Source organism: Lutra lutra, chromosome 12 (assembly GCF_902655055.1).
Source record: "Lutra lutra chromosome 12, mLutLut1.2, whole genome shotgun sequence".
NCBI lineage: Eukaryota > Metazoa > Chordata > Mammalia > Carnivora > Mustelidae > Lutra > Lutra lutra.
Genome location: NC_062289.1, coordinates 30,765,501 through 30,789,934, shown reverse-complemented (window position 1 = coordinate 30,789,934; position 24,434 = coordinate 30,765,501). Strand labels below are relative to the sequence as shown.

Below are 24,434 nucleotides of genomic sequence, written 5' to 3'. Positions count from 1 at the left end.
CCATATTTTAAAAATAGCCACTTGAATGTACATCAAACTTACCAGATATTTATATGATTTTTTCATATAGTCCTCTATCTCCTTATTAAAAACAAATTATTATGATGACCTCAAAATAAGTTACTCAATTAAAATATTCTATCTGCATCTTGTTTACATAGGTCATAAAAACCCTATCTAATGTCCAAACAAAAACCTGCACATGGATGTCTACGGTGGCTTAATTCATAATTGCAAAAACTTGGAAGCACCCACGATGTCTTTCAGTAGGTGGATGCATCGCCTATGGTACATCCAGACCATGGAATGTCATTGAGTGCCAAAAAGAAATGAAAAATCAAGCTGTGGAAGGACATGGAGGAAACTTAAATATATATTACTAAGTGAAAGAAGCCAATCTTAAAAGGCTACATACTGTATGATTCCAACCATTTGACATTTTGGAAAAAGCAAAACTATGGAGACAAAGAATTAAGTGCTTGCCAGAGGTTGGGGGGTGGGAGGAATGGAGAAGTAGAGGATTTTTAGGGCAGTAAAACTACTTTGGAACTGTAATGGTGGATACAATGTTATAGAATGTAGAACACCAATGTAACCTATAGACTTTGGGTGATCATGATATATTGCTGTAGATTCATTGATTGTGACAAATGTAGCCCTCTGGTGAGGAAGGTTTGATAGTCAGAGAGGCTTTGAGTGTACAGGGATGGAAGTCATAGGAGGACTCTGTACTTTATGCTCAATCTTACTATAAACATGAAATTTGTCTAAAATAATGAAATCTATTAAAAATAGTACAAACAATGAACCTATTCAGGGTCAGAGAGCCAGATCAGTGTTACCTCCTGCCAAATTTCATGCTTGCCTCCTCTGATCTATACTCTGTGTATTCACTTCTGAAGTCCAGGCACTTCTTACTTGGAGCACTAATTCAGATCCTGGCGTATATTCTAGCTTCCATTGTTAAAAACTCTTTCGTGGGTGTAGGCCACATTTTCAATCAAGTGAACATTTTATCTGTACAATCTAACCCAGGGTTGGACTTCTTGTGATCATAAAATCCTCATAAATTAGTGTATTTAATACTAACTTAATTGGAACCCACTGAATTATACAGATGCTTAAGCTATTTAAAAAAGAAAAATCTCTGCTCTCGGAATATCTGGCTGCTTCAGAGAAAATAATACTGTTTAAGAAGTTGAGATCAGCATTCCTAAAGGATTTTACCTTATTAAATCTTATCTGCCATTGTGCTGTCTGAACCTTAAATGTTCCAAATCTGGAGTTGCTTTGAATCTAAACAAAACACACCATTTGAAAATGTAGTTGGATAAGACACCAAAAGGTATTTGGGAAATAAAGTGACTAGAATTAGATATATAAAACATGCATTAGTGAAAAAATGCTAATGAGAAAACTAAACATCTATTTTTTTCTTCAGAGAAAAATGGCTAAGTAAAATTACCTGCAATTCTGTTGTCTTATAAAAAGATTGTCTAACTCATTCGACTCTGCCTGGGAAGAAGTTTGCATACTGAATTCACAAAACGGCATTAACAGGTCTCTGGTTGGTCCATTCTCAAACAGGTCTAAGTTAGTTTCCTTGAAGTGTGAGAACTAACACTGCTTATCTCAGTTTACTGCTTCAACCTTTACCAGAATTTGAGGCAAAAAGTCATTACTACAGTAGAGTGGACTTTGTTGAATTTTTAATACAAATACATAATCAGTGAACCCTAAAACCAAAGCCCATTTTGAGACCTCAGGTTAGCACCAGGCTCTTCAAACCTAATGATTGTAGGATCTGAAAAATTTGGAGCTGGTTATATTAAGAAATGAACCATACTAGAAATGAAACACGACCTTTGAAATAGGTTTCTATATATTCCTGTTAGTAGGAGGGTTACAAATATCTGCAAAAAAGATGGAAGAGAAAAAAGAAAGAGGGAGTCAGAGATAGAAAGATCCATCATCTTCATTCTATCATGGGATGCTTTATCACTTTCATTTTTATTATTCTGATCTTTTTTGCACTTACTCAATCAAAACTCATATTCATGGATGTGTTTTTAGCTCATCAGCTTCAAACAATTGACACTGGAATATGACTAAGCTATAGGATTCATTTCTTCATGAAATCTTTGCATCTAAAATATCAGATTTTAGAAATAGTAATTTGGCAATGGAGAGATTGTGAGCTGTGTCCAGGATAGCAAGCCTGATAGAGCTCTTTGTCTATGTCAGAAGGCTGACAGCATTCAGTGGCAACAGCACAGCTTAGCTGAGTCCTTGCAGCTGTACATCACTTCTGTCACATCCCAAAGTACCCTGTGGTGTCAGCAACAAAATAAAATGTGGAGCCGGGACATTGCCATAGTCAAACAGTGAGTACTTTGTAAGGTAACTGGCAAAACAAAAGATTGTCTATCAAAAAACATAGATGTCACAGACTATGAATTTTTTGGAGCCAAATTTTAGCAGAAATCAGCAGAAAACCAATGGGAGCCAATCATCAGCAAGACATATGGTAAGAGTTCCATCTCCAAAGAAGAAAGACTTATCTCAAGTAAGCAGCAGGTGGAGGTTGGTACAAGGATACAAACTTCAGTTATGAGTAAGAAGATCTGAGAATCTAACGTCTAATATGGTGATTACAGTTGATAATTCTGTATTATATAATTGAAATTTGCTAAAAGGGTAAAACCTAAGGATTCTATAAAAAAGTAAATATGTGAAGTAATGGATATTTTCACTACCTCCAGGGTGGGAATCAAATCATCATGTTATGAATGTTAAATATATTACAATTTTATTTGACAACTAAACCTCGGTAAAGCTGAAAAAGTAACTATTCAAAACCATAATTCCAATTTGTTAAAAATAAAATATTCCCTTTCATAGAAGGTCACATTCACAGTTATTGAGGATTAAAACACAGACTTATCTTTTGTGGACACAATATTCAACCCACTACAAGGTGTAAGCCATCCAACCAACAAGACACCAAGTTTAGATGGTACAAAGGAATTTGAGTCCCTGTTAACATATCAAGATAGTGGGGGTGGGGGGAAGCAGATGAGTGAGCAGAGGGTGAATAAGAAAGGATGAAATGATGTAATGGGAGACATATGTCAATAGCCTGGGCAAAATGAAGAAGACGAGTTGTCCCTGGGTAGAACTCAAGTTCTAGATCAGAGTTGTCAAAACATCACAACAGTGAGTCTGACTTAATACCTGGATATTGGGAGATATAATGTGGTCTCCATAGGGAGGCTGAGTTGGGCTGTGTTTCTCACATAGTGGTCCATAGACCATTCTACATTAGCATCACCTTGAGTCCTGGTCATCATGCAGCTTCTGCGGCCCCATGATGGCCACAATGAATCTGAATCTGTAGATAAGGAATAGGAAGGTTCAAAACTGATGCTGGATTATTTTATGCCCACAGAAATGTCTGAACTTTCGAGGTAGTTGAAAGTTAAGATGCTTCCATTATGGGGTTTGATGGGAGATCAAGAGAGTTGAGATTCCCTGTATCAAGAACAAGGCTGTGCTATCTGTGATGTCTACCTCTGCCTCTTCTGTGCCCCTGATCTCTGTTCTTCCTCAGTATTTGCTCATGTACTCTATACCTAAAAATCTTTTCCTCTGGTATCTATTAAATAAAGATTCCCCAAATTCAAGACTCCATTCATATTGGGTTTTTCACATGAGTTCTAAGATAATCACCTTTAATTTGATGCACGGTCAAAGGCATGAGGTAATGCAAACCTGAGATGCATTAAAAGTTCAACTTTGAGGTATTCTTTTCCTTCCTGAAATATCACTTAAGATATAAAAGTGTTTGAACAGTTCTGGAATTTGGGTATTCTAATGTTCAAAGCAAAAGACTATCTTGGCAGTATTTCTTTTTCTTTCTAATGGGAGAATTTAAAGTCGATTTTACTATACACATTACTCATTCAGATGAGTTGGTTATAAGATAGCTAAGAAAACATGACCCAAGACATTTGTGTAGTTAACACATCAGAAAAGGGTATTTTTCTCCAAATCATTACTGTATTTAATTCAAAGGACAGCATTCAAAATGTATTTAAGAAATTTTCATAACACATCTGGATTACTAAATATGTAGCTCCATTTAACAACAGTTTACATTAAAAACAAAAACAAACAAACAAACAAAAACAACTTAGTAAAAGGGCCCCTAGGTGAGTAGGTCAGTTGAGCAACCAACTTTTGATTTTGTGTCAGGTCATGAGCTCAGGGTCCTGGGATCCAGCCCTGCATCAGGTTCTGTGCTCAGCTTTGATTCTGCTTGTCCCTCTCTCCCCGCTTGCATGCTCTCTCTCTCTCTAAAATAAATAAAATCTTAAAAAAAAAAATCTTAGTGAAAGTACATATTTCAACACTGTGCTACACAGATAATTCCATATATTATTAAATCCAACAAGTAGACTAAAAAATATGAAATTATATAATCTCATAATAATTAATGGAATTGAATAAATGAAATTCATGAAAATGAATAATCAGAAACTAATTAAGTTAATTATTAACTAAATCCCGGTAATAATATTTAATAATCAATTTGTAGATACAGAGCATGCATTGTATTTCTTAATTAATTTAAATTAAGTGTGTGATTAAAAAACTTATCTTTAATGATGTGCTTTTCATCCTACAAAATTTAATGTTGTATAATTTGGGTGAAAGTTCTGCTTCTCAGGTGGACTATACTACAATATCTCACATGTGACAGCTACTGCGCAGTCACTTAATGAGTTTTTAAATTATAATTCTTTGTGGTTTCTCACAAAACCTATGTTGGAATTAAGATTCTATGTGGGAAAGTGAGATTCATAGTCCATGCCATGACAGAGACAGACAAACACCTGTTGAAATTAAGCTAATCCCAGATGAAATGATTAGGTTTTGGATGCCAGGTTAGCACTGCATGGCTATTGCGTTCTTTGTACCAGAGAAAGAAGCTAAAAAGCACACCTCTGAATACCTTTTAATGAAAGAGTTTCTTTTGATGGTACTGGCTATATCTAAATACCATGCCATTATCTCCCTAGTCCAAACTTCTACTACAGGCTTCCATTAAAGGATAAATACTCTATTAAACAATACTCCCTTTTTTTAAAGATCAGTTTTGTTCAGTGAACAAGGTATGTGAGGATAATAGAGATCTGACTTTGTAGGCTGAGGCAGAAGAGCTCAACAGGAAAGAAAAAAATTGAAAGATGTTAAATGGAAAAAATTATGTAATGGCATACCAGAAAAAATAACAAGAGATGCGTCGGAAAGCAAAGGAGGTTTATCTTTAACAGTGATTCTCAAGATGGGAAACGTAGAATTTTGGGCATTCTCAAGATTCTTTTAGAAGAGGTCAAATCTATTTTCATACTATTGTTAAGATTTTATTTGGCATTTTCCCCACTGGGCTGTGTGCAACATAAAATATTGGGTAAAAAGGCTGGGGACTTAGCATGAATCAAGGTAGTGACACCAAATCGAACTAGTATTGTTGTATTCTTTGTTGCCACATACTCATAAAGAAGAGCAGTTTAAGAATAAACTTGATGAAGCAGTCAAAATTAATTTCATTAAATATTGACCCTGGAATTAACATATTTTTAATGAAATGTGAAGTGTGTGCATAAAGCAGCTCTCTGCTGCCAATATACAATAGTTTTCTGGAGTTTAAGCACTTACTCATTTGGCTTGAGTTATGTGCTGAGCTAGCCACATTTTTAGAAAATGCTACTTTGCCGGAAAGAACGATTAACAGATAAACTGTAATTATTCAGGCTTAAATATCTAGCATACATTTTCTTGACAATTAAGGAAGTGAAACTTTCATTTCAAGAGTGCTACTGACAATATTTGTGGCCAATAAGAAAAGTTAAGCATTCAAGCAAAAATTAGAATTTTGGAAACCTTATATTCTCAATCATGAACTTCCCAATTCTAGAAGACTTTTAAAATGAAACTGGTAAGTAAAATTAATGACCCTGATATTTTCATATTATATAATCAAAAGTGTTACCATTGGAAAATCTGTATACCTTAGCGAACCAGTATTTTCCAAGAGACCAGTATATATTATAAAACCATGTGAATTTTCATAAAAGGTCTTTTCAAAAATGAAAGGATAACCAATGAATTCTAAGGTACAAGAGTATGAAATTCCATTGACATGGGTTTAGATTCTACTAGGAAACTAATATTATTTTTAAGATTTTATTTATTTATTTGACAGAGAGGGAGAGAGACAGAGAGGGAACACAAGCAGGAAGAGTGGGAGTGGGAGAAGTATTCTTCCTGCTGAGCAGGGAGCCTGATGCAGGGCTCAATCTCAGGGTTATGGGATCATGACCCAAACTGAAGACAGACGCTTAATGACTGAGCCACACCAGGCTCCCCTGGGCAACTAATTTTTAAGAAAAATACCCCTTCTTGAGTTTCCTATATTGTCATAGAAGAATATCCATGGCTATCTGGAAGAGCTATGAAAATGGTTTCCCTTTTCTAAGCTTAAATTTTTTCCATATACTGAACCAAAAGGTGCTCATTGCAGATTGAATAAAAAAGCGGATATGAGAAGTCAGCTGTCTTCTTTTAGGTCAGACATTAAAGAGATATGCAAATAGTATAAAACAATGTCACTATCAGTAACTTTGGGGGAAAATATAGGTTTATTTCATTTAAAAGATGTATTATTGATCCTAACATGTAATCAGCTTACTATTAATTTGAATCATGCTTAATAATGATAAATTTAAAAGTTGTTTTAGTTTTTAATATTGTAAATATCAATAAAGATAAACTCAGATAAACAGAAGGTCTTTGGGGGGGTCTTTAATAATTATAAGAATGTAGGGGACCCTTGAAGACCACTAGCTTTATGTTTTCTCCCTTATACATATAAATGTTATGATTATGACTAGTACATAGGTATGTAGTAAGAGTTAAAATTAAAGCAAATTATTATGAATATAAATTCAGAAGAGGACAAGAGGAAAATGAAATCATATAAAGGCCTGTAGGGAGTTTCAAATGTTACTAAGAATGTTCTGATTCTCAAGTTGGACATAGAGTTTATTCATGTGCACTTTATCATTATGTATTTCATAACTTAATATATTCTGTTATTTCAATTATTTCAAAATTTTGAAGTTAGAACCAGGACCTAAATAACAATTAGAAGATAGGAATGGAAAAAATTGGAGGGCAGTTGAAGCATGCTAATGCTTTGTTTCTCAAAAAATAAAAACACCAACTAATTTTGGCTTCTCTTAGGGAAAAAGAAATATGTTTGTGGAAAAATGGAGAATAGCATATAAGGTGTAAACCAGAACTTCCCAACAATGAGATTAAAAATAATTATTAACTAAAGACAGGAATACATCAAAAAAGAAAGAGAAATATCACAAATGGGGAAATATTATATAGATTAAAATAATCAATAGCTATAAAATATGCATAGTTTACATTTTTAGTCTATAATACTGGATTTAAAATTGATACAATATTTTACATGCTAGTCACAAGAAGAACAATTTAACAATATGTCAGAAGATAAAGGAATAGAGAACTCAAAAAAATATATAATAATAAATGTGGGATATAAAGCAGTTTAAATAGAGATGGAGAAAAAATAGTAAGAGAAGCAATCTGGAGACTTTTAGGGAGGATGGTGGAGTAAAGTCTCCTACATTCACCTCCATTCATGGATATAGCTGGATAGCACCCACATCATTGTCAATAATCCAGAAAATGATCTGAAGGACAGAAGAACAAACTCTCCAAAGCTAAATTTAGAGAAGGGGGCACACTAAAGAAGGTAGGGAGGGCAGACATGCAGTCACAGACCACAAAGACCCAAGGGGCTATTTGGTGGATGTAGGGACACAGCAGTTGCAGAGAAGGAAGAGGAGCAGACCCCTCCATAAGAGGCACTCTAGATACAGGGGACCCAAATGAAGAAGATAAATCCCTGTAACATCTGACTTTGAAAACCAGAGGGGTTTAAAAAAATCAGTGGGGTTTAACATCTGGAAACTTGAAGGTCAGCAGGCTCAGCTCTGGGGAGAGATGGAAGGGCAGAGTCTCTGCCCTTGAAAAGACAGCACAAACAACAAAAGACTCCCCACTGAGATACAGAATAGAAGCAGCAGTTTGAGAAACATCTGGGGTCTATAGGGTGGAGAGCATGTGTTGGAGGGGTAAGGATCTTTGGGAGACACCTCCAAGAACAAAAGAGCTACCAGGTACCATTTACCTCCCTAGTTCCCCAGTCTAGAAACAAAGACACCTGCAGGAACCAGCACAGCATCAACACTCTCCATCTAGCTTGCCACCATTACCCTGCCTGCATGCACTTTTGCAGATCCATACCCTCCAACCTGGCCAGCCTGGGAAGGAGTTTTCTCAGGCAGCTACAGTTTCCTTCCTGCAGCAGACCAGCAGGAACTTTGCTGGCAACACTACACCCTTGATTTCCTGTGGACCCACCCTCTCTTACTCTGCAGACCTTAGCAGTTTTCCTAGGGAGCTGAAGGGACCCTACCACAGTGGTCCAGTGCAGACTTTGAAGGCACCACATATCCCATCACTGTGTTTGTCTTCAGACCTACTCCCTTCAATGTGCCCCTGGCCAGAACCCATCCAAAGTGGTACTACCACAAGCCTGACTGTGCAAGCAGCCATGACAGGACCAAGCACCACTCCAAAATGACTCCTGCCCCAGGAAGAGAGGAAGATAATGATCAGTCTGATTGTGGCCCTGGCAGTGGACAGGGGGTAGACATCAGGTCTCACTTCAGGCCCCACCCATCAATGAAAACTCAAGAGACAACACAAGGAAAACACCCTCCAGTCTAGTGCTACTGCATCTCTGCTAAATGCCTCATATGACATCATTTAAGCCCAAGGAAGCCCCAGACTGGCCCACTAACAACACAGGGACTAAACCTTGCCCTCAAGAGGCAGAGAGCTGGGCACCTGGGTGGCTCAGTGGGTTAAAGCCTCTGCCTTCAGCCCAGGTCATGATCCCAGCATCCTGGGATCGAGTCCCACATCAGGCTCTCTGCTCAGCAGGGAGCCTGCTTCCCCCTCTCTCTGCCTGCCTCTCTGCCTACTTGTAATCTCTGTCTATCAAATAAGTTAAATAAATAAAAAAATTTTTAAAAAAGAGGCAGAGAGCTATTGCAGATGACTGGACTGGTAGCAAATACAGCTCAGTCACAATAGTATGGTATATGTAGCCCACACAGAAAACACCCTTGGAGTGACAAGTTCTGATGAACAGGGGACATTGCACTACAGGGAACTATTGACCTCTTCTTCATAAAGCCACTACTTTCAAGAGCAGAGACATAGCTGACTTTCTTAACACATAGAAACAGACAAAGAGAGTTAGACAAAATGAGGAAACAGAGGAATGTGTCCCAAATGAGAAAACAGGACAAAATCACAGGAAGAGAACTAAAATAAATAGAAATAAGTTACATGCCTGATAGAGAATTTAAAGTAATGGTCATAAAGAGATACTCATTGAAATTGAGAAAAGAGTGGATGACATCAGTGAGAGATAAAGAACTCAATAACTGAAATTAATAATATGCTAGATAGAATATGTTGTAGACTAGAGGAAGCAGATAGTAATGCAAAGCCATCAAGCTGAACAGAAGAGAAAAAATAATAATAAAATGAATATACTAAGGGGAACTCAGCAGCACCATTAAGCATAACAACATTTGCATTATAGGGATCCCAGAAGAAGAAGAGAGAAAAAAGGAGACAGAAAATGTATTTGAAGAAATAATAGCTGAAAACATTCTGAATCCGGGGAAGGAAACAGAAAGCCAGACCCAGGAGACACAGAGAGCCACCACCACCACCACTACTACCACCACCAACAACAACAACAAACAAGGAGACACATGGTAATTAAAATGGCAAAAAGTATCGAAATGGAATTTTAAAAGCATAGCAGAGAACAAAACAGTTATACACAAAGGAAATCCTATAGGCTATTAGCTGATTTTTTTAGCAGAAATTTTGCAGGCCAATAGAGAGTGGCATGACATATTTGAATGCTGGGGGAAAAAACAGCAACCAAGAATATTTTATCCAACAAGGTTATCATTCATAATAGAAGCAGAAATAATTTCTCAAACAAAAACTAAAGGACTTCATGACCACTAAACCAGTTCTGCAAGAAATGTTAAAGGGGACTCTTTCAGTGGAAAGACCATAGTAGGAGTAAGAAAAGTAGAAAGCACAAAAGCAGTAAAATTTTTATTTATGGGGTGCATTTGTGGCTTAGCTGCTTGAGCGTCTGACTTGATTTCAGCTCAGGTCATGATCTCAAGGTCATGGGATTGGACCCCATGTCTGCTTGAGATTCTCTTCCTCTCTCTCTCTCAGTCCCTCCCACTCCACTCTTTTTCTTAAATAAATAAATTTTAAAAATTAGTCAAAGGATTCACAAATAAAAGAAAGTATGACACCATATACCTAAAACATTGGTGAAAGAGGAGTAAAGAATGGGTTCAATCTTAAGTGACCATCAGCTTAAAACAGACTGCTATATGTGCACAATTCATATACAAACCTAATGGTAAACACAAATTAAAACTGGAACAGATATGCAAGAAATAAAGAGAAAAGAAGCCAAGTATATCACTAAAGAAAGCCAGCAAATTGTGACAGAAGAGAGCAAGAGAAGAAACTAGCAGAGAATTACAAAATCAACCATTAAACAAGTAATAAAATGGAAATAACTCTATACTTATCAGTAATCACTTTGAATATAAGTGGACAAAATGTACCAAAGATATAGGGTGACGGATGGATAATAGGCTGCTTACAAGAGATTCATTTCAGACCTAAAGACACATGCAAATTTAAAGTTAAGGTTTGGAAAAAATATCTGTCATTAAATGGAAGTGAAAAGAAAGTCAGTCTAATAATACTTATAATAGACAAAATGGACTTTAAAATAAAGACCGTAACAAGGGACAAAGAAAGACACTATATAATCATAAAGGAAACAACCTACAAGAACATATAACAATTATAAATATTTATGCACCCAACATGGGAGCACCCAAATACATAAAGCAGCCAATAACAAACATAATCAATAGCAATGCATTATTAGTAGAGATTTTAACACTCCACTTACATCAATGGATACATCATCTAAACAGAAAATCAACAAGTAAACAATGGCTTTGAATGACACTTTGGACAAAATACATCTAACAGACATTATTCAGCATATCCCATCCTAAAACAATAGCATAAACATTTTTTTAAAACTGCAATGGAATTTTCCAGATCACATGAGGTCACAAAACAAGGCTCAACAAATTGGAAAAAAAAAAACAAAAAAACAAACTCATACCATACACCTTTTCCAACCACAACACAATGAAACTAGTAATCAACCACAATAAAAATACTGGAAAGTGCACATATACCTGCTATTAACAATGAATGGATCAACCAGGAAATTAGAGGAAATGAAAAAGTTGCATGGAGACAAATGAAAACAAAAACACATTGGTCTAAATTCTTTTGCATGCAGCAAAAGCTGTTTTAATAAGGAAGTTATAGAATTACAGACCTACCTCAAGAAGAAAGAAAAACCTCAAACAACCCAACCTTATTCCTAAAGCAACTTAAGAAAAAAAAGGACAAACAAACCCCAAACCAGTAGAAGGAAGGAAATAATAAAGACTAGAGCAGAAATAAATGAAATAGAAACAAACAAACAAACAAACAAAACAAAGAAAACAATAGAACAGATCAATGAAGCCAGGATCTGGTTCTTTGAAAAGATCACCAAAATTGACAAAACTTTAACCAGACTCATCAAACAAACAAACAAAAACAAAAATGAAACAAACAAACAAACAAAAACCAGAGGACACAAACAAAACCACAAGTGAAAGAGGAGAAATAACTGACACACATAAATTTTGTATTTGTAAGTATTATAAGAGAATATGAGAAATTATATGCCAACAGTTTAGACAATCTAAGATAGATAAATGCCTAGAAACCTATAATCTACCAATACTGAAGCAGGAAGAAATAGAAAACTTGAACAGACCAGTTACCAGCAATGAAATTGAACCTATAATCAAACAACTTGCAACAAACAAAAATCCAGGACCAGATGGCTTCACAGATGAATTTTACCGAATATTAAAGAGTTCATACCTATTCTCCAACAATTCCAAAAAAGAAAAGAGGAAGGAAAACTTCCAAGTTCATTCTATGAGGCCAGCATTACCCCAACACCAAAACCAAATAAAGGTTTTCCAAAAAAGAGAACTACAGGCCAATATCTCTGATGAACATAGATACAAAATTCCTCAACAAAATATTAGCAAACCAAATCCAATAATACATTTAAAAAATCAATCATCATGATCAAATGAGACTGATTCCGAGAATGCAAGGGTGGCGGTTAAATATATATAAATCAATCGATGTGATAGATCAACAAAGGTAAAAAACCATATGATCGTTTCAATAGATGCACAAAAAACATTTGACAAAAATACATCCATTCATGTTAAAAACCCTCAACCAAGTAGATTTAGTGAAAACATAACTCAATATAATAAAGAAAACATGAAAAACCCATAGCAGACAGCCTACAATGGGGAAAACTGAGAGCTTTTCCCCTAAGGTCAGGAACAAGACAAAGATGACTACTCTTAACTACTTTCATTCAATATAGTACTGGAAGTCCTGGTCAATGCAATCAGACAACAAAAATAAATAGGGGCGCCTGGGTGGCTCAGCGGGTTAAGCCGCTGCCTTCGGCTCAGGTCATGATCTCAGGGTCCTGGGATCGAGCCCCGCATCGCGCTCTCTGCTCAGCAGGGAGCCTGCTTCCTCCTCTTTCTCTGCCTGCCTCTCTGCCTGCTTGTGATCTCTCTCTGTCAAATAAATAAATAAAAAATCTTTAAAAATAAATAAATAAATAAATAAATAAATAAAATGTAACCAATAGGTAAGGAAGAAGTAAAACTTTCAACTATTTGCAGACCTGATACTATGTATAGAAAACCTAAGACTCCGCAAAAAATCTATTTGAACTGATAAATGAATTCAGTAAAGTTAGAGGATACAAAGTCAATATACAGAAATCTGTTGCATCTCTATACACTAATAATGCAGGAACTGAAAGAGAAAATAAGAAAATAATTCCATTCACAATTGTACCAAAAATAATAAAATACTTATAAATGAACTTAACCAAGGAGGTAAAAGACCTGTACTCCGAATGTTCTAAAACATTGATAAAAGAAATTGAAGACGACACAAAGAAATGTAAACATACTAAATGCTCATGAATTAGAGGAACAGCTGTTGTTAAAATGCCTATATTATCCAAAGTAATCTGCAGATTGAATGTAATTCTTGTCAAAGTACCAACAATTTTTTTCACAGAAGTAGAACAAATAATCCTAAAATACATATTGTACCACAAAATTCCCCAAATAGCCAAAACAATCTTGAAAAAAACAAAACTGGAAGTATCAACAATCCCAGCTATCAAGATACACTACAAAGTTGTAATAATCAAAACCATATGGTACTGGCACAAAAATAGACACATAGATCAATGGAATAGAACAGAGAGCCCAGAAATAAACCCATGATTATATGGTCAATTAATCTTTGACAAAGGAGGAAAGAATATGCAATGAAGAAAAAGTCTCTTCAACAAATGGTGCTGGGAATACCGGACAGCCACATGCAAAAGAGTAAAACTGGACTACTTTCTCAAACTATACACAAAGAACCCCCTCAAAATTGATTAAAGACCTAAATCTGAAACCTGAAACTATAGAACTACAAGAGGACACAGGCAGTTATTTCTCTGATATTGCCCAATATTTTTCTAGATATGTCTCCTGAGGCAAGGGAAACAAAAGCAAAAATAAACAATTTGGACTACATCAAAATAAAATACTTCTGCTCAGCAAAGGAAACAATAAAAAAAAAAAAACCTAGACAACCTACTGAATGGGAAAATATATTTGCAAATGACATATCTGGTAAAGGGTTAGTATTCAAAATATATAAAGAATATACAATTCAGCACAAAAAGCCCAAAATAATCCAATTTAAAAAAATACATGAACACACATATCTCCAAAGAAGAGGCAGATGGTCAACAGACACATAAAAAGATGCTCACATCACTCATCATCAAATCAAAACCACAATGAGATATCACCTCACACCTGTCATAATGGCTAAAATCAAAAGCCCAAGAAACAAATGTTGATGAGATGTGCAGAAAAAGGAATCCTTGTGCATTGTTGGTGGGAATGCAAACTGGTACAGCCACTAGGGAAAACAGTATTGAGGTCCCTCAAAAAATTAATTATAGAACTACCCTATGATCCAGTAATTCCACTACCAGGTATTTATCCAAAGAATACAAAAACACTAATTCAAAAAGATATAGGCAACTCTATGTTTATTACAGCATTATTTACAATAGCTCAATTATGGAAGCAGCCCAAATGTCCACTGATAGAAGAATGGATAAAGAAGCTGTGGTATACATATACATACACACACACACACACACACACACACACACACACACATGCACGTGCACACACACACAATGGAAAAATCACTCAGCTATAAAAAGAATGAAATGAAATCTTGCCATTTGCAATGATATGGATGGAATGAGAAGGTATAATGCTAAGCAAAATAAGTTGGTCAGAGAAAGACCAATACCATATGATTTCACTCATTTGTGGATTTAAGAAACAAAACGAATGAATAAAGAAAAAAAGAGACAAACCAAAAAACAGACACTTAACTGTAGAGAACTGATGGTCACCACAGGGGAGGTGGGTAGGGTAAACAGTAGTACTCTTCTCCTGAGGAGCACTGAGTAACGTATAGAACTGTTGAATCACTAGACTGTATAACTGAAACTAATAAAATACTATATGTTAATATTCTACACTAGAACTAACATTCTATACTAGAATTAAAATTAAAAAAAAAAAGTAATTTGGACCACAGCTGGACCAAAATTTACAATGCATTTTGGTGAATTTATAAAAAGAAAGCCTTTGTTATTTTGTTGATTAAAAAAGAAGCAATCTAGAACATTCAACATATATCCATGTGCTTTTAAAGAAAATCATCTTGCATATGACACAGTCCAACAAAATTATAAGGAAAAGTGGAAAAATCTTTAGTTTAGCATGTACCTTTTAGACCTCTTTCAGAATTTGATATAAAGAAAATAATTATGAAACCTATATAATAGATTGACCAGTAATACCAGGCCCATCTTGTTAAAGAAGAAATTTCTAGGCATAACTCAAAATGCAACTCACAAAGGAAATTTAAAATGAAAAAAAGAAGTGTATATTGGTACATTTGTGTGTGTGTGTGTGTGTATGTGTAAAACATAAGAAAGAATTCCATCAGAATATGTAAGAACCTCCTACTATTTCATATACAAACAGTAGGTAACAAGAAAAATGTGGGCAAAGAGTATAAAGATAATTCATGAAAGGGTACAACAAAGGTATATGAAAAAGTGTCCAACTTAACTGGTGATGAGGAGAATGAAAATCAAAGCAAAGGAATGATAAATTTTCACACTAGACTGAGAGAAATCTAAAATCCAATAATTAGGATATAGAAAGAGGGTTTTTTAACATTCTTGAGAGTGCATAAATTGGCGCAAAATTGGAAAACAATTTGCCAATACCCAATAAACTGAAAATTTGCATGCCTTCACCAACTTCACTTTCACTTCAAGCCGTTTCTGCTATGGCTGTTTTTGCACATGTGTTTGAGGAGACATGCAAAGAAATGTTCATGGCAGCATTGCTAGTAATGTGAAAAACCTGGTGGAAACACTTTACAATAGGTCAATGTAAATTTCAATATATTAATTGATCAAATTATTATGCACCATTAAAATGAATGAACTAGGTTTATATATGTCAACATATATATCAAAATAATAACCTTGTATGAAACAAGACCCAAAGTCCATGCATAGATACATAGATAGATAGGCAGACCTGTATACCTGTATGTATGTGTATGTATCCCATATGATGTATTTAAATATATTCAAATTTTACAATACGCAAAATTATAATACCTATTATTTCTAACTACACATGGTTTGTAAATGTACAGAAACATATATTTATGATTAGAGAGAAGATAAGATAAGGAGGCTTGCTCCGGAACTCACAACTAGGGATAAAGAATGAGGAGGAAAAAAGAAACTTAACATTTAAAAGTGATAGTTTTTCCTTTTATTAAATAAAAGTAACTGAGATAAACATATATACCCACATGTATGTATCTGCCTCTTCTAAGAGTATTTTCACTTTAAGCCTTGTCTCTCCCTTGGAATGAAAGTTTGTACTCCCCAATATTGAATAGCGAGTTTCAATACACAGGGAGAGTGTTATGTGGTTGAGAGTCGCCAGCCAGCCTGAATTCACATTACATATTCAGTAAATGCTCTGCCCATTATTAGGACTCTATTTGCCATCAGGCAAGAATGAAGTAATCTGAGTTTCCTTTTATTCTCAAAACAAAAACCAATCCATTTTCCCTCATAATGTCTCATTTTTATAGACACATATACTGAGTATACAGCAAAACAATAAAAAAATGCTAAAATCATATTACATTAATGTCATTACTGCATGAATTTCTTTATAAAAAATGTCTTGTTTGATTATGTCTTCATTCCTTGATCTTTTCTATTTAAAGCAAATTTTATGAGAAAAACATAAATCTTAATTTAAATAATAGCATGATATGCTTAAGATATTCAACGATGCTTCTGACATTATTGGTTTCTTAGAGAAAAACCATCTTCTATTCAGCCTCTCCCCTGCTGCTTCTCGTGGTGATTTTAATTGCAGATTATTCTCATTTTTGCAGCATTAGTGATAGATTAGAAACAGATGACATACATCATTAATTGCTGTGTATAGAACACTGCATTTCAAAACCTGTCTTTTTTGCCCAAGATTTGGGCTGACATTAGTAAATGGCTTTGTTTCTTTTGCCTATCTTTGTTTGAAGTCTTTCTTCTGACTTTTTAGTTTAGTAAAAACTAGTTCCCTCTTCCATTTAGTGCACAATTTGTATAGGCAGATGTATACAAAATGGATACAGTGTGTAAAGTACAATGACACTAACAAATACAGAGGTCAGAACAGGAAGGGTACCCCAGTGTGTGATGTTCAGTGAACAATTGGTTTAGTGTACTGATGGTTTAAAATTCAAGCCATGGGGAGTTGGCATGACAGAGGTACACAAGGCTGTGTTTGGATGGGATCAGGCATTGGAGTTTACTCTGCAGACTAGCAGAATGATTGTGTACAAAGGACGAAATTGTAAGATACATGCATATTTGGAGGAAAACAAGCACAAGGCTCCATGCAGGGACCTATCAAAGGTGTTTGACAGGGGCTGGGAAGAGTCCATCATAACCCCTCTCTCACCTATAGGTGACTGATCCTGCTTCCCTTCACTTCTACCATCTACTAACCTGGTTACTGCCTCCCAAGTCCCAAGAGAGGACCAGATGGATATAGTCCAGGCTCCTACCAAGAATAATGGGCCCTCAGGGGCCAGGATCTGGTATGCAAAGCTCATAGAGCTTTTCAAAAATAAAACTTAATCCTACTCATTGGTATTTAATTTATGATCGATTTAGAACAGCTAGATGTATGTACAAGGCTGACAAGCTGAACTGCCATAGCAAAGAATCCACTGGCCAATAAAGAACATATTGTTAAAATTTGAGGGTAAGTTCCCCTTCTGGCAATAGCCTACCAGGTAATTTTGAACAACCTTCCCACTGAAATAAACTAGTAGACTTGGAGGGATAGATCATGACAAAGTTCCTGATTAGATTAAATTGATATTTTTGTTTTGCTTTGTTTTGTTTTTAGTCTTTCTAGTTTCCTATCAGAAGTAAATGTGATAGGTCACCGTGACTAAAGCACGAAGAGTAATTAAAAAAAAAGAATTTAGGTGGATAAAAAAGTTATTTATCACATTTTTAGATAAATGTGCTCTGCATTTTCAAGGACATAAAAGATTTACATTTTTAGTGAGATAGACTTTTAAAAGCAGAATTACTAGAATTTAAAAACACAATTAAAATGAAGAACTCAGTGGATGAGTTTAAATCAAATTAGGTATAAGAGAAATAGTAAACCAAAAGAGCATTCAGAAGAAAATATCTAGAACGAAACATAGGGAGATGATTGATGGAAAATATATGAAAAAAAAGTGTAACTCAAAGGCAGTATAAGGTGAAAAGGACTAAAATAGGTCTAATTGAATCCTAGAAGGGAATACAAAATAAAAGTAATATTTGAAGAGGTAATGACTATGAATGTTACAAATATGATTTTTTAAAAAAATAAGCCCTAATTCAAAAAGCACAGATTTTAATAAGTAACACTTGTACCCAGACATAGAGCGAGTAAGCAAGAGAGAGAAAACCACATAGCTACATCAGAGTAAACTTCTTGAAAATTAAAGACAAAAAAGAAAAATCTTAAAATCATCTGGGGTGGGGGATGTGGTACAGGAAGTGTGGTGCAGAGTACCTTCAATTAACAATTGGATGGGTATGTGATTTTCCAACACAAAGGTTGCCAGAAGAAATGGGATTCTATCTTCAAATTTTTGAAAGAAAATGCCTGCAAATCTGGACATGTATGAACTGCCACCCAAAATCTATATTCTTATCAAGTATATATGGGACATTTACCAAAAGTGATCATATGGCATGTTAAAAATCAACACTTTACAAATTTCAAAGGACTAAAATTGTACAGAGTATATGAAAAATAGTGGAAAATAAGAAGTTCCATGAATACCTCATAAGTCACCACATGCCCAGAAATTAAGGACTGTACTTGTGAAAAACCAATGAATCAAAGCAGAAATCACAATCAAAATTAGAAAATATTTTGAACCTAATGATAAAATAGGACATAAAAATTGAAGGGATGGCTATACCAAACCCTTAGCAGAGGGACAGTTACAGCCTTCAATGCATAAATTAGAAACAAACAGATGAATGGATGAAAATCAATGAGCTAAGTATCCATCTCAAGCATTCATAAACGGAATAGTAAATACAACTCCAAAAAGTTAGGAAAAAGAACTAATCAAAATAAAAGCCTGACAGTTATAAAATAGGAAAATTCCAAGATAATCTAATAAAAATAGTGAGATATATAAAGGATAATATATTAAGACCTGGGTTTATTCTAGAACTATACAGTATGTTTTATAATTAAAAATTAATAAAATTCACTGTTAATAAAATAAAGTCCAAACTTGGTGCTTTGAAAGGACTAACAACATTGATAAATGCATGCCAATGCTAGTGAGTAAGAAGCACACATTAACACTATCAGAAATTTAAAGGGGTTATCATTTCAGTTTCTACAGACATGAAAATGATCAGAAGAACCTATCATAACAATTTTACACCAATAAATTTGAAAATTTGACAAAGCAGAAAAGAATTAAAAGTAAAAAATCATTCAATAAAAAAAAAAAAAAACCCTCACTGGCTGATCCGTATATCAGAGAAGGCAAAGGATAGAACTAGTAAATTAAAGACAGATCAATAGAATGTACTTAATCTGAACAGAGAGAAAAAAGACCAAAAGAAAAAAATGGAATTCTCTGAAGAATTTCAGGAGAGAAGGGATAGCCCTTTCAATAAATTTTTCTGGAGCAATTAAATATCTATCATCAAAAAACCACAAAAAAACAAAGCAGAAAAAACCCCAAGCACTTTATACAAAAAATAATTCAAGATCTGAGGCACCTGGGTGGCTCAGTTGCTTAAGTGGCTGCCTTCGGCTCAGGTCATGATCCCCAGGGCCTGAGACAGAGCCCCGTGTTGGGCTCCGAGCTCAGTGGAGAGCCTGCTTCTCCCTCAGCCTGCTGCTCTGCCTAATTGTCCTCTCTGTCAAATACATATATAAAATTTTAAAATAATTCAAGATGGATTGTGCTCTTAATTGTAAAACATAAAACTTCAAGAAAAGAACACAGGTGGAAAATCTTTGGGACCTAGGACTAAGTGGTAGTCTTTGATTTGATATTAACGTCATGATTTATTCAAGAAAAACAAAGAACTAGACTTCATCAAAATGAAAGTTTTTCCTGCCAAAGATCCTGTTAAAAGGATGAAAAGGCAAATTCAGGCTGGGAAAAATATTTTCAAATCACGGATCTGACAAAGGCCTTGGATCTCAAATAAGAACTCTCAAAACTTAATACTAATACTAATAAATAAATGGAATAATCTAATTATACAATAGTCAAAGGACATGCACAGACATTTCACTGAAGAGGCTATACAGATGGCAAATAAACACATGAAAAGATGTCCAATATTACTAGTCATTGGAGAAATGCAAATTAAAAACATAATGGGATATCACTATACACCTAACAGAATGTCAAACAAAAAATAGTGATAACATCTAATGCTGGCAAGGGTGAGAAAGTAAGTACAGACACTATGGACAATACATTGTATCGCCTTTCAAAACTAAAAATAGACCTATCATAAGACTCAGCAATTTCACTCTTGGGCCTTTATCCCAGAGAATTATAGACTTGAGTTTATGCAGGAATTTGTATATAAATGTTTACAGCAGCCTATTTATAATAAATGAAAACTGGAAACTACCCAAATGTCTTTAAAGGGTGAATAGATAAACTGTGGTCACGCCCAAACTGTTATTCAGTAATAAAAAGGAACATATTATTGATAAAAAAAAACAAAACAAAGCAAACAAAAACTTGGGTGTGCTTCAGGATATAGTGCTGACTGAAAAAAAGCCAATCACCAAAGGACGTGAAATGGATGTATAATGTATGATTCCATGTATGTAACAATCATGAAATAAATTTTCGTGTAGAGATGGAGAATGGACTGGTGGATGATGGTTACCAGGAGTTAGGGATTGGGGTAAGTAGGGGATGCATGTGGTTATAAGGAGTAAAATAAGGAGTCTTATGGTAATGGTACAACTGGCTATATTAATTCTAGAGGTGGTTATGCAAGTTATATCAATGACAGAACTGCACAGAATTATACACATATACCCACAATCGAGTATGTGTAACTGGTGAAGTTCAGTAGGCTCTATGGGTTAAATCAGTATCAATTTCTTGTTTTTGATATTTTATCGTTATGTAATATAAAAATACTGGGGTTGCTAAGAGACGGGTGCACAGGGCTTCTCTACCCATTTGTTTGTCATCTCCTGTGCCTGTACAATTATTTTAAAATAAATTTAAAAGCAAGATGGTTATGTAATTTCCTAAACATATGGTTGAATGAACTTAAAGAGTTTCCAGTATGCAAACAGGAAATGTTCCTCTTTCAGAAAACAGGTTTCCTCCACTAACAGAAAGTTCACTTTAGAAAACTTGCTTTTGCTAAGACCTACGTTAGTATCTGTTTTTGCTATTGGAATGAAATCTGAAGATGATTTTCACTTTTATGGAATGCTGTTTACTTCTTTGCTTTACGTCCTTCTGGCTCACAAAAGGTTTCATAGCAACACTCTCCTTGCAGATAGCAAGGAAAACCTGTATTTGTAATTCAACTTATATCAATAACATTCTTTTGGATTTGCAGGATTGTCTTGATCTCTATGATACCTATACATACACCTGCAGACATACAATGTTTTGTTTGGTTTGGTTTTGCTTTTTTGGATAAAGCCAGAAGTGTGAGAATTGAAAATTATCACAAATGTCAGAGCCTGGCTGACTTAGCATACCTGGGGAAGGGCATAGAAAGCTGAAATCTCAGATGGGATAAGAATTTTAAAGCTTCACATACTTGGTGTTTCTTTTCGGGCAGCTCTTTTAAGTGATTGGTTTATAAGTGATCAAAGCAATTTTGTAATCTTGGATTTCATTTCAGAGCAACAATCTGATTCCCCATGCAGCTTTTCTTTCCTTTTTTCCTTAAAAAGAAACTTATTTCTAGACGCTTCCACTGACTTGTCAATTTTACAAATGTGGCCAATGATCCATGAAAACCAAACAATTCACTGTAACACTGTTTAAATAAGGAAGGGAAACAAACAGTTATGTCAGTTCAAACTGAATAGACATGACCTCTGTTCCAGTGAAACATGAAACTGCCAAACGGAATGCCACTTAGTCTTAGGTGCCCAATATATGCAGCAAAATTTAGATTTTTTTGTGACACATTTGACTGGAGAATTGGATTTAATTCATGTTATTTTCATCACTGTTCTTTTGATATAAGCATTTTTATTTTAAAATTTTTATTTTTATGAATATAGGTGTGTGTGTGTGTGAATGTGCATGTGTTTTTCTTTTAGGTTTCCAATATTTCATTTAAGACTTTGAAAATGTTTATAGGATCTAGATTCTCTCTTATGGAGGCTAAAGTATAAATGGCCTCATGCCTTTTCATCTATATTCCTTCTGGCCCAATGGTTCTCTAGCTTGCTGCAAAAATCACCCTATTTGTTCAAATAGATCTTTGTGCCTACTTCCATATTTTTCTGATTTATGAGGATCAAGAGCCTGAGAATATGTTTCCAATAATGTTTCTAGGTGATACAAATTCTTCTGTTTAGGGGAGTATAATTTGAGAACCACAGGTCTCATCCAGGATGAGTTTGGCCATCTATGGAAAAATCAGCTTTCCTGGAATGGCCAATAATCTTTTTTAAGTCTTTCTCATTTATTGCCAGTTTATACTCAGCTACACTTCATTCGTGGTCTAATGGAAAAGAAGCACGGATTCTTCTAAAACTTTGTTCAAAATTCGTTTACTTCAAGATTGCTGTTTCACATCTGAAAATTAGGAAAATAATTCCAAAATTGATTTTACAAAATCTGTGGACCAAAGCCTCTGTACTTTAGTTATCAGAAAACTTGCTGGGCTTTCCTCCAGTTTTAATTACTCTTCCTTTTGACACAATCCTTACATATTTCATTTACTAGTGTTTAACTTGTGAAACAACAGATTAGAAGATAGTAACCCAGAGAGTATTTAAATAATTCAGGTAAGGGATGAAGATGGTAGTACATAGTATTTATTGAGTCCCTTGTTTGCCCCTAGTTTGTACTCAGCACTGTGCTAGATAAACTAGTATCTCATCTAATCTCTTATCTCATCTACCCTACCTGAAAACCTATGAAAGTGGTATTGTCCCTGTCCTATAGAAGCAGACACTGAGAGAGATTTTGGAGTACCTGATATTTGTTAGAGATCATCCCTTGTGAAGGAAGGAGTAGGAAGCTGGATTGGGTTGAGGGAGAAGCTGAATGACAATGGAAGCACAACAGTCTTTGCCAAACCAGCATGGGGATCTGGAACAAGAATTGCTTGTCATGGTGTCCCACTGGGTTGCAATGGTTATATATTTATGTCCATACTTCCCTGGAAATGGGCAAGAATGGAAATGGGAAAAGCATGACTTCAGACAAGGAGGATTTGTGTAGCTGGGAATGGCCCTGAAGTGGTCTACTGACTATGCTTCCTATTTCTGGGCTGGGAGGATGCACTTCTTTGAAGGAGAATTTGGGTGTTCATTGAGTTTGCCACTGATTTGTCCAAGGACACAGTGATTGTCTCAGTGAAAATTCAAACTCAGGACTATTTGATTCTTCTGAGGATATACTTCATTATTTTCTGAAAAATATTTGCTAAGTATATGCCTTAACCTTGTCTTGACGAGGCCACTCTGGACATTCACTGTTTTGTGTGACAATGCAACAATGACCTCAGGTACCACTGAACAATGTAGCAGTTTGTCCTTACATGTGAGGTCTCCAAGCCTCACTGTAATTTTGTCACCTGTCATCCTGTCAGGGTGCTGCATGAGTACAGAATCCATGAATAGTATATTGCTTTCACTCAAGCTGCCATCATTCTTCATCTTGATGACTCAATCTCCTGACTGGTCTTTTTGCTTCCATTCTCACCTCCCTCCAACAACTAATTGGAGAATGAAAATGCATTCATGCCACAACTCTGCTCAAATATTTGAAGTTATTTCTCTTCCTATGTATGTATGTATAAAAAAGTGCTTGTTACCCATTGAGTACTTACTAAATATTTGGTAAATAAATTGCATGAAAGAATGTGTTAGCAAAAACAAAACAAAACAAAAATATGTAAGGATCAGAAAACTGATTTAGGTTCAAATTCTAGTTTCAAAACCTATTCAATATAGATAATATACATTAAACTCTAAGCTTTGTTATGCTTTGTTTTCTATCTTAATTGGACTTAATACATTGGCATTTTTAATGAAATGAAATAGCATATAAAGGAAATG

General features: G+C 35.0%; 1 protein-coding gene across 2 annotated transcripts in view; it reads right to left on the bottom strand.

The window, feature by feature from the left end:
• RIT2 (Ras like without CAAX 2) overlaps positions 1–24,434 on the bottom strand; it is a 382,038-nt gene that overhangs the window by 168,771 nt on the left and 188,833 nt on the right. The window lies entirely within an intron of this gene.